This window comes from Myotis nattereri, assembly GCF_964212035.1.
Source record: "Myotis nattereri genome assembly, chromosome: 13".
In the NCBI taxonomy this organism is placed as follows: Eukaryota; Metazoa; Chordata; class Mammalia; order Chiroptera; family Vespertilionidae; genus Myotis; species Myotis nattereri.
Genome location: NC_138088.1, coordinates 21,137,960 through 21,150,634, shown reverse-complemented (window position 1 = coordinate 21,150,634; position 12,675 = coordinate 21,137,960). Strand labels below are relative to the sequence as shown.

Below are 12,675 nucleotides of genomic sequence, written 5' to 3'. Positions count from 1 at the left end.
AAAAATAAAAAGTTTTATAGTTTTAAATACATAAAGAAATGTTTTGGTTAGGTGTTAACCTTGAGAGAATCACTCAGTTTGGTGCTTTAAATAAGTCTGTTTACTATGAAACGAGTAATTTTTAGAGGCTTTTAACTGATAATGTGCTATGATGTAAAATCAAGATACACAGTGTTAACTCTACACAGCTCCTGGTGCTTAACCACATCGACACAGTTAATTATAAGCTGAATTATTATTTCATGGTGCCATTGTTTCAACATCTTCCAATCATTGCTAGAAAATAGGCATATTCCTTTGAAATAAACCAATGAAAAGTTTTCTCTCTTAAGGTGTCTCTCCTGTATAAAATAATTCATTATTATTAGTAATGGTTGGACGCTGTTCATAAATTGTAAATATATATTTTAAAAGCACTTTCTATTTTTAAAATTAACTTGAAATAGTATAGTATAAGAATCCAATTGTCTATTGTTTGTGCATATTTGCATACAAGAGAAATCATTCTTGCTGTGTAGAGTTCCATCTTATTAACTGCAATATGTATTCATACATGTGTATGGTTTGTGTTTTTTAATGTGTTCTTTCTCATTCATATATTAGCTACTTATATAAAATCAATCATGCAAAAATTGTTAATGATCTCAAATTGGAATTTGAAAGATTATCACCAACATTGATTAATATTTTCTTGGGAACTAAGTAAGTGTGAACGCTTATTGAGCAACATTGACCCCAATTTACTTTCACTGTAACTTTCTCAATATAATCCATCAAAGGTGTTTCCGAAAGGAGATTTGACATAACAGGATTCAGAAGAGTCAAATGCTTCTAAAGTTTCAAGGTAATAAAATACAAAAATTAAGTAGTGAGAACCCTAACCATCCCAAATTGCCTTATTCTGAAAGTCATTCCAGTAGAGACTAAAATTTTAGTAGAAATATTTTGAAAACAAATTCCTTATCATTGCACATGCAAAACAAATAGTAGGAATGATATAAATAAGTTAGTTCAAAGTAGTTTAAACATATTAGTTTTGGGGAAAATGATAACTCTTCTGAGGTAATTGCCTATGATCTAGGTAACAGGAAAGTAGGCATTCTGTTTAGTTTTTAGTCCTCCTATTATTTCTTCTATTACGTTTTCCGGTTCATAGCAAAACAAAAGAGTTTGCCCAAACCAAATTTTAGATCAAGAAGAAATTTCAATGAAATACTTGATTCTGTTAAAATGCAGAGGTGCTATAACATTCAAAGTCTCAGATTCCTCGGGAGTATGGAAAACCTAACGGTGCTTCTCCCCTGGAAATGCCACAGGAAGCCCATAACCGCTAACACTCACAATTCTGGTGCAAAAGCAAACAATTCCAGTAAGCTCTCTAAATAAAATTAATCATAAATTATTAAAATAATATATGGTGCAAAGTATCCGTTTCAAGCTTTTGACTAATCAAAGTAAAGGAATATGAAGGGATTGTAAATAGCAAAATGTCATTGATAGACTGTCTTGTACAACTAGATTTCTGCTTTTGAATAGGTAAAATAGGGTAATTCATTAACTTGTTTTAGTATGTTGTGTGCCTTAGATTTCTGTTGTAAAACATGTATATTTTTGTGAGCCTCTGGTTTCTTATACATTTAAGTATATAAATAAGTGATTGTTTATTGTTTCAGCTGCTTAAATAAGATATTTACTAGTAGTAGACCATCAGGAATATACCCTTGTAATATTTTATTTTAGGCCTTAGCTCTCACTTCAAGTTATTTTCTCACCAGATTTAATGGATAAAACTTAAAGATCCTTTATCCATCCACCCATCTATCCATTCAACACTTACTGAATGTCTGCAAAATTTAAGTAATAGCTTTTGTTTTCTTTGAGTCACCACCCATGACAGTAAACTTGAAGAATTAAAATCCTAGAAGATACTCTAACACACATTTTTCAAAAAAAAAACACACAAAAAAGTAAGCACATTTCCTTCAGAACAGACCGTTGTAATATATGTACAGCAATTCAGATCAGTGGCACTAAGTGAAAGTAAGTTTCCGTAACAATAGAAACTTGAGACACGTGTGTTGATTTAAGGGAGTATTGAGATTTTTGAAATTAGTTGCAATTTACCAAAACAAGTACATGAAAATATCCAGTCTTAGCTAAAAATGTCTCCATTCAGTTATAATTAACACCTGCTGAACCCCATGATGGGAACCACACATGATTCCTGCGTTATTGAACTCTTTCATAAGTTTGCAATCCCATTGTATGCCCTGTAATTTTTTAAAAGCTCATGCTTAAATGTTCTGCAGCATTGTGATTGTATACTGGCTACACTGCTGTTAGAATGCTCTTTTTCATGAAGCAAGGAAATAAATTTATTTGAAATGACATTTTCACTCAGAAAACTGGTTATCTAATATTTCTATACCTCAATTATATTTTACTGTAATGGATCACTTTTGTTTTACCCTTTTTTTTTTTTTTTTTTTTTTTAGCAATCAATCTTCTGCCTTTGGGTTTTCAAACTTCTGCCTTTGTTCATGGTGTGATAATTGAATTCATTGATGCATGCCTCCCAAGTTAGCCCAACCTGTTCATAATATGTTACAAACTTAACTATGATGGGAGAATAACTCCTGTCTAGTGTAGAATCCTACAAAATATGCTGCCCTTCAAATCCTATTTCTAATGCCTTGTAGGCTATCATTGAAAACATTTTTTTCTTGTTAGCTTCATCTACATCCTCTTTCCAATTCATCCACAAAGTACCAAATATATCATGACGTAGACCTGTTTGAAATATATCAGCGATTTTTCACCATTGTGCTACAAGAATTAAATTATACCTTTTTGTGGTGTGTTTTGTTTTTGTTTTTGTCAGATTGGCGAAAGATAATATATTTTTTGATGTGCTGCAGAATTTTAGTAATTAGTTTATTTGTGTCATAAGATAAAAAAGGTTGGAAATCGCTGAAATATGTTGTTATTATTATTATTATTATTATTATTATTGAAAGTGGAGCCTAACAGAATGTATAGCTGTAGGTTAATTTTTGCAACATATTAGCAAAATGTTTGCATCTTAAATAACCTTCCAACATCTTTATGAAATCTGCATGTGGATGAAATAATTTCATTTGTTAAATATAGAATTTTACTATATTAGAACCATAAGCAATTTGCTTAAGACATAACCCCAATACATACTTAATTGAATGCATACTCTTGTAAATGAGATATTGACTTAATTCATATCAAGTATCCTACTTTCTAATGTTATTACTCCATAGATTCCTACCCATTATCATTTATTTCACAATAGCATGTATGGAAAATAGCCTCAAACTATTTAAGTTTAATCTTTTTAATACATATTGAAATCTTTTGTCTGGGACAATGTTTTGACATTGCATGACAACTTCCACCGATAGCAGGCACAGCATTTCTTTTGAATATGACAAAGTAGCTGTATGTGACCTTTAATATATAGCTACTTTCTATTTCACAACTTTTTTGATGCATGGGAATCTTTTTGTCTAGTTTTAGTACAATTGTGAGTTTTTATCTTTTGTAAGAATTAATGGCAAGAATTGTGACATAAGCTAATATAATAGTGGCACCTCACAGTCCTGGAAGACACCTTAGAAGTGATAGAATTCGATCACTGGAGCCCAGAGAGCAGATTTTAATGTCAGCGTGAAATTATTTTTGTAATTATAATTTAATGAATCAAAGGAAGGTTAGGATGACTGTATGAAAATAAACATGATTTGATCGCCCATACGGTATTTTATCAATGGGAGTTAACCTTATTTTTGTACAAGTTAAAAATAAAATGGCTTTGGGTTGGTTTTTTTCTGAGAGGTTCAGGGATAGAAGTGATACTGGATCAAGATTTCCCTGCCTTCAGAGTCTCTTGGACCTTGATGGGAAATTTAGCTGACTTTTACCTATTAAGCTATCCTGTTAACACATCCTATAAAGTGTGGCAATAGTCTTGTCTGCTATTTCAATAAATATCAAGTACTTAACACAGTACAGGTTTTTATTCCCCCTGGAACAAGTGTTAGGCATTTATAAGAAGTTAAAAGATTGAATGGTTTAAATAATTGGGGGAAGTATATATTTCTATTGTATATACTATTTAACCATAGTTGTACATACACTCTAAGTATATGTCTTGCCTAGTTGGCCCCACAATTAAGTCCCAGCATACGTTATTTTAATGTGGCTGTCTGCATATTAGAATACTGTCTTATTGTCCACAGCTACTAAACTTGCCCATAAGTGTATTGTACTTGTAACTTCAACGTCAATAGTATGGCACCCTTAACGAAGTGATAAAAATCAGTGCTCTGATTCCTAAGAGCCTGGATTTATCTAAATCAAATTATGCTCCATGTTGAGCTTTCGTCTAATAGGTTTAGGAAATGATGCCATCCATTGCTCTGGCATGCAATTCAGAAAGTATCAGTATGAACTTTATCAGAAGCTGAATATCTGTGTTTTCTTATCATGTAATGAGATTAACTGACATCTTTTGCTTTTCTCTTGTGTATAAATTAGAGACTAATTTCCTCTGTTAATTCTGGACATGGTGAAAATGGCTTGTATCCAGGACCTCACCCTTTTTGTCCACATTGAACTCTACAAACTTTAATTCTCGGCATTCTAGTATCTGAATGAGGCTTTCTGAGTCCCTGCTTCTTATGTGTACCCTATCAAATACCATTGTTCGTTTCAAAAGGCATGTGTCTTATTCCTTCAGGTAATCCAAAGGTATTACTTACTTTCCCCTAATTTTCACTGCCTTGAGGGTCCTGCAATATGTTTCTCTTGTGGTAGTCTGCAGGTTTAGTATTTCTAGCTTCAAACATCCAACACATTTTTCCTTAGTTGGCTTTCCTCCCTTCCCATCCTTCCTGGGATACTTGTGATCCTGCCTGGGTCACAAGTTCCCTTCCAGTTTGTTCAGCCATTTGTCCCTTCAAGTAAAGCAAAGCAAAACTTAGTCTAAGGAAGGAACGTTATCAGATGTTAAACATATTAGCTGATTCTAACCCATCCCTGTTTCAGTGCAACTTTGGAAACTCTGGTTGTTCTAAAAAGATAAATTCTGCCCCTATCTGCTGTTATGAAAGGTATTCTCTCCCCCCCCCCCCCCCCCCCCCGACACACACACACACACACAGCTGTCTGAAACATTTTGAGAGATAACGGTATTAGAAAGTAATTTGGTTTCTTCTCCAGTCGGCTGGATATAAACTTATAATCTGACCATAAACTCTGCCTGTTATTTTTTTCTCTCATTTAACAATATAACAGTGTCAATAAGTGCACTTTAATTCTTTTTACACTTTTTATCCTTTCCTCTGATTTTCCCCTTTCTCTGTCCTGCGTTCCCCAAGTTCCCTACACAAATACGCGTGGTTCATTTAAGAATATCAGTGATCTTGCTCACTTGTCTTCCTGTCTTTTAAAATCATGTTTCTGGAATTCTTTATGTAATTGTACCAAAAGTAATCAAGAGCTTTTATTTGTTCTTTTAAGGGAAAATTCAGTTTTTAGGAATAGATATGATCACAAGACCACAGATTAGCATTGAGTGGTCTCTATTACAACAATGATTGACTCCAGACTCTTATTAGTGTTGTGCAAGCCCTGCTTGGTTTGGCTCAGTGGATAGAGTGTCGGCCTGCGGAATGAAGGGTTTGATTCCGGTCAAGCGCACATGCCCAGGTTGCAGCCTTGATCCCCAGTAGGGGTGTGCAGGAGGCAGCCAATGACTCTCTCATCATTGATGTTTCTATCTCTCCCTTCCTCTCTGAAATCAATAAAAATACATTTTTAAAAGAGTTGTGCAAGAAGTTATATATTCTACCACTACTTCTATATGGCTTTCTTATTTTTGTATAATGCATCATACTAATGGTCTGACTGGTGGCTTTCTTAGTAACAGATCTGATCTATAGAAGACAATATATTTTTTTTTTGCATGTTTTCCTTCTATATCTCAGCCCAATTTACTTCTTTGTAATTTGGTTGCTGGCAACAATACAACCTATTCTATAATCTGGGTGAGAAAAGTTAAAAAGAGAACTGAAAGTAATTACTTTATTTAAAAAATTTTTTAATCATTGAATTTGTTCAGGTAACATTGGTTAATAATTGAAGAGCTCTTAAACATGGGCAAAGTCAGTCATCAGAAGCTCTTTCAAGTTCCATGGAAGAAGTTAAGGGGCAGAAATGAGGGAGAATTGTGTTCCTATCAGCAACAGGCAAATTTACTCTCGGTGCTCAACACCAAGAAATGCTTTTAATGTTTCTTCTCCCCACTCCATACCAGTTTTCTCTGAAAAAATAAATCGCTCAAAATGAGGAACCTGCCCTAGCCGGTTATTTCAGTGGGTAGAGCATCGGCCTGTGTACTGAAGGGTCCTGGGTTGATTCCTTGTCAGGGCTTCTGCCTGGGTTGCAGGCTCAGTTCCCAGTGGGTGGGGGGTCTTGCAGGAGGCAGACAGTCAATGATTCTCAGCATTGATGTTTCTCTCTCTCCCTCTCTGAAAGCAATGAAAATATATAATGGAAAATGAGGAACCACTTTGAAATCAAACATGATATTAAGAAAAATTGTAATTAATATTGTGCTTTACAATGTTGTAGGATATCAAACTGCTTTATTATGTACTACTTTCTCTCCAGCACTGGGGATTGGACAGAGAATGTTTCCAACTTACTAAAAGAAAACCTCGGAAAACTAGAAATTTCAACATCCTTCACAGAGGGTTGTGATTTTTTATTTTATTTTATTTATTTTTAAAAATATATTTTTATTGATTTCAGAGATGAAGGAAGAGAAGGAGAGAGATAGAAACATCAATGATGAGAGAGAATCATTGATCGGCTGCCTCCTGCATGCCCCCTACTGGGGATCGAGCCCACAACCTGGTCACGTGTCCCTGGTCGGAACCGAACCGGGGACCCTTCAGTTCACAGGCCAACACTCTATCCACTGAGCCAAACCAGCCAGGGCCTTGTGATTATCCTTTTTCGTTATTATTAATTGGCCTAAAGAGGTGAGCTAATATTTTTGGGAACTTCATCTTGGTCTCCACTTTGTCTTTAACCACCTGAAAATGCTTTTTTCAAAGCAGTTTTATATGTCCATGGAGAATTTAAACAGGAGCCATCATTTTCTTCTAATTTCTTGAGTTTGGCCTGTCTTCTGTGGTAATACAGCATCAACTGTTTCTGCTCCTCGTTGTTAATATTGGGTCCTTGGGCTGGAGCTCCTTATCCCCTTCGCTGAATCTTGACTGCAATTGTGTGTGTGTGTGTGTGTGTGTGTGTGTGTGTGTTTCATTTCTGCCCATGTAGTCTGAAATCGTATTCTTCTTGACTCCTTGACAGCCCTCTACCGTTGTGCTTCTGACTCCTCAATGACCTTGAGTCCTTCCTCAGTTCCCAACATCTTCCTTATTTTCAAATCCCATCCAGATGGGACAGTGGGGCGCAGACTCATGGGACAAACAAGCATCACTGCCCCCTCTCCGCTGCCCAACAGTCTTTCACCATCCCCATGGTAGCACAGATGCTGGCTTCCATTTGTTAATTAGATATTATTGTTTTGGCTTCCTGTAGTTTTATTTAAAACTTGGCTTCTTTTTTTTTTTTTTTTGGAGCATGCCCGTTTCTTCATCCAATAACGTTTTTTTAAATACTGCACCTCCCCTAGGTATACACTTTTTATCCCATTCATCCCTTAATTTCAATTCTTCAGTCTGGGGATCAGTCAGTCCTTGCATATTAGGAGGAAGAAATACTCCATGTTTTGCTCAGTCTTCCGTTTGTGAACAGATGTGCCGCACCTGGATGCACACATTGTAGACCAGGGCCACCTGCACAGAGCCCCTCCAGCTCCTTGCTCCTTTCACGCAGCAGAAGCATGGTGGCCCGTGGGAGTCTGAGGGGACATCTCCATTATTTATTTAGCCAGCTATTTTCTTGTGCATACTTAAGGTCTCCCCAAGTTCCCAAGACTCATGCATTAGGGCTTAGAATAAGTTTTGTTGTTCCCTGTAAAAACACTCTTCCATAAAGAAAGACCTTGTACTACAACATGGAGGGAAACCTAAGTAATAATTGTTTTAAAAACATTTTTTAAAAGGCTAAAGTCAACAACTCACAAAGTTGAATGTGTTCGTTATATTGAAGTGCAGGTCTCTTTTTCCCCCCATTTTTTTTTTAAATGTTTTTATTTGTTTCAGAAAGAGGAAGTGAGAGGGAGAGAGTAATAGGAACAATCATGAGAGATAATCAGTGATGGGCTGCCTCCTTCACGTCCCCCACTGGGAATCTACCCTGCAACCCGTCATGTGTCCTGACCTGGAATAGAAGTGTGACCTCTTGGTTCATGGGTCTACGCTCAATCTCTGCGCACACTGGCCGGGCCAAATGCATTTTTCTTGAAGGAATTTGCTAGACTCTTCAAGTTCCTAGGCCTCATGGTAAAATTGTAAGTTTGGCCCTAGCTCTTTTGGCTCAGTGGGTAGAGCGTCGGCCTACAGACTGAAGGGTCCCGGGTTCAATTCTGGCCAAGGGCACATGCCCGGATTGTGGGCTCTATCCTCAGAGTGGGGGGCATGTAGGAGGCAGCTGGTCAATGATTCTCTCTCATTGATGTTTTTAACTCTCCCTCTCCCTTCCTCTCTGAATTCAATAAAAATATATTTGAAATAAAATTAAATTTTAGAAAATGTAAGTTTGGCATCTCTAAGAGATAGTACTATCTCCCACTTATTTGAATTTTGTTTGTTATCCTTTGTTTCCAGCTATATACAATCTCTCAGTCAATGGTTAAACAATCCTTGCCCAGAGAGTTAAGTAAAATTAGATGTATTTGTAAAAATTTTGGTATGCTCTTTATAGATACAAACAGGTAAGATATTTTTGCTATTTCATCAGTCATTATATGTTACTAATGGACAAAACAAGTCAAATTGTCCTAAATAGTCAAATTCCACTTTTGGTGACTCAGTTCAGTAACTGCCTATCTCAACAAATGCCTGTTTGCGATATTATAAAGTGGCTGAATACATGTGATTTACAAAAACAGCTCTTAAAAAACGAAAAATTATTTTTTATTGGGGTGTATGTCTTTTTTTTTTTTTTTTTTTTTTTTTTTTTACTTTTTAGGAAATTACAATGTGATAGGTGCTTCAAGAGAAATATTTTTTTAGAAATGATTTTATAGTAAAAATAAAGGGTAGCTTTTGCATTGTGACATAGGTGGATGGTCATCTTTGGGTAACTAAGAAATCATAAAGTGTTTCCTAAAGAGAAACATAATAAAACTACTCAAAAGAGAGAAATGCATTAATTTCTAGTTTCTTCATTTAGTCTTATGCTATATGATGACCTCCCAGTAGATTGATGTGCATATCAATAACTTGGTTCCAAGGAGTAGACTGAGTGCTTAACATTAGTGGAAGTAAAATATTTACAGGTCTTTCACCATGGTGAAATAGAGTATTGCTGAATTCCTAAGAGAGAAATATCAATTTCTCAAGTTAATATTCCTGCCTGTAGATGACTTTTTCTCTTTGGAGTGTATTTACTATTTATTTTGTACCTTTAATTTTTCTTTTTTTTCCTTTGGGGGACTTATTTTTACCTCTTGCTGCCCTACTGTATTAAATATCCTATACAATGAAATAGTAAGAAAAAGATTTTAAAACTCTAAAATATCCTTTTTGTTGTTGTTGATCTTAACATATGGGGGAAGCAGTTTAAAGAAAAAGCACTTCATGTAGAAGGGAAAAATATAATCTTAATGATTTCAATTCAGGATCAAAATGTAGTGCTCTGCATACAAGGGAACATTTACTAGCAGTACTTGAAGACTTGTGAGTTGATATTGCATGTTACTTGAAAGATCGAATTAAGCTAAGTTTTGGTGCACAGCAGTTGTACATGATTTCATGTTTATGTAGCAAAAGGCATTGAAATGTACTAGTATTGAAACATACATGTAAAGATAGTTGTGGAAATTGTCTATTATATTTTCCTTGTGTCTCATTTATTTAGAGCATAAATTTTCTTTTTTTAAATTGTTCTAAAGGAAAAGGCTAAATGAATACTGTAATTGAAATTATATTTTAAATCTTTGTCATGAGTTTTTTTTATAAAAAAGCTATTGCAAATTGTATCATTCCTGATTATACGGAACTTTGTGGGTGATTTTAAATAAATTTTATACTTCTATTTTGCACCTGGTAGTCTAATTTTTCTTTCCTCGACAAAATAATATTTTTAAAATTTTAATATCCAATCAAATATCCACATATTTTTAATGACAAGGGACTATAAGAATTTTATATTTGAAGATGACCAAATGTATGGATTGTGTTCACAAAATCAAGATGGCTACATATATGGAATCCTGATTATGTCCCAGAAACCTTGCATTTTATTTAATTCTTACAGTGATGATATTAAGTAAGGGCTCTTAGCAACCCCATTTTAGAACATAGATCAGTTCTAAATCTTAAGTTAGATGCACACCCCTACTGATTGGCAGAGCTGATAATTAACTTGGGTCTAGACTCACTCGCCTTCCCTTGGGTTTATCATTATTTTAATAAACTTCATCCTGAACACAGTATGCTAAAGTATTCATTAAAAATCTGAAGCAAAAAAAAAAAAATTGACAATAGGCTATTAGTGATATTACATTAACTATCGCAGAATAATAAGTTAGTTTAAATTCATCTAATTTGAAACCTGCCTCCCCTATTGTAGCATCCTGGTAGACCTCTTCATTCTATAAGGGGAACAACTTTATCCCCTTGCCCTACCTCCCCCCAGGTTTAGGTTTGCAGCTACAGACTACATTTTCCACCTCTTTCCTGACTGGTTACAAGGAAGACATGACTTAGGTTGACCATACGTACATGGGCATCACACTAGGGCATGGCAAAACAGCGAAACTAAAGGAACTTGGTCTTTTCCATGAGAAAAAAAAATTAAGTGTTATTTTCTATTATTTTGCTCTGTTAAATAGCTCGGTCAATATCCCAACTAAACATCCACCACCTAAGACAACTATCATATATTTTTAATAACCTCCTGGCCAAATAGCCAGTTCCTTCAATGTTCCTCTGGCGACATGGTTTTTAGATCCTTTACCTTCTTAACGCTCTTTTTTTAATGTCATGGATCATGACATTCCCCTGATTAAAACATTCTAATGGCTTCTCACTGTACTTAATATGAAACCAAACTACTTACTTAGTCTGCAAAGCTTTTGGGGACCTGGCTTCTGCCAACCTATCCACTCTGTTGACCATGCTCCAGCTACCCTAAGCTTCTGTAGTTCCTTGAACAGGCCAAACCCTTGTCTGACCCAAAGCCGTTTGTACCTGCCACCTGGTTCTACCTTTTGAACCTCATATGGCTAGCTCCTTCCTGTAGTTCTCATATCAGCTCAAACATCATATCATCTGGGGGGTGGGGTACCAAATTACTTTATTTGAAGGAATGTTACAAATGAAAGATGTGAGTGGATGATTTGGTACAAGTTATAGCAAAGGTAAAGGTAGCTCCAACATGCAGGTATTGCTTTGGTGACCAGGAAGTCAACCCCGTGGCTATTGGAAGGCTTAGCTCTCAGCACTGTCTCCCAGGGTGTGCTTGTCAAAAAGATACTCTACTGTGCCAGTTTCAGGGGGCCCCAACCAGCACAAGTTAATTATATGGTCACCCAATTCTTTGATGGGTTTCACCTGCTCATTCAGGTAGTGAGTCTCAGTGAAGTCACACAAATGAGGGTCATTTTTGTCAGTGGCCACTTGGTGCCAGTCCAGTAGTGACTGATTCACACCTTTTCCCAAGTCTAATGCACACTCCATTGCATTCAGCCCATTCTCCCAGTTGTCATGGTCTGGTTTCTTGATATCCTGAAGGAAGATTCGGCCACCTCGTTGGGTCTGCAGCTTCATCAGTTTCTCAGCATGTTCCCTCTCCTCATGAGGTTGGCGAAGAAAATATTTGGCCAAGTTCTTCAAAGCCACATCATCACGGTCAAAGTAGTAAGGCATGGACAGGTAGATATAGGAGACGTAGAGCTCCAAGTTGATCAGGCCTCTGAGTCCTGGTGGCAGTTCTGACCCGCCTGCGAGGCGGATCCGGTCACCGTCATGGTGGGTGCTAAGGAGAGGCGGCTGGGCAGCACTGGAGTGATGGCGGGCCCTTGGGACTGTCAGAGGACTCTGTGAGGAGATTGGCAGGAGGCTAGATCTGGGCAGCTGGCGGGGATGGGTCAGAGCCAGGTTCCGTCCAAGCACTGTTAAAGCATGAAACCATAGTGACTTTCCATGAAGACTGTCTCAAATGTCATGTCACTTTTAATACCTACAGAGCGTTCAAGCACATTAATGTCCCATGATTTTATCACTCCTATTGAGCATTTTTATTGTGTCCAGCTTTTTACTATGATGGACACTAAAATGCTGGCTTAAAGGAAATAAATGTTAATTTTAAAAAATTTAATATTTGCCCTGGCCAGTTTGGCTCAGTGGATAGAGCTTTGGCCTGCCTGGGTTGCAGGCTCCATCCCCAGTAGGGGGCATGCAAGAGGCAACTGATCCATGATTCTCTTTCATCATTGTTGTTTCT

General features: G+C 36.4%; 1 pseudogene across 1 annotated transcript; it reads right to left on the bottom strand.

Annotated features, from left to right (window-relative positions):
• Nucleotides 1-11,521: 11,521 nt before the first annotated feature.
• Nucleotides 11,522-12,199, bottom strand: LOC308529035 (ferritin heavy chain-like; annotated as a pseudogene). Its single transcript has one exon. The product of its transcript is annotated as a ferritin heavy chain-like (transcript).
• Between the last annotated feature and the right edge of the window lie 476 nt (nucleotides 12,200-12,675).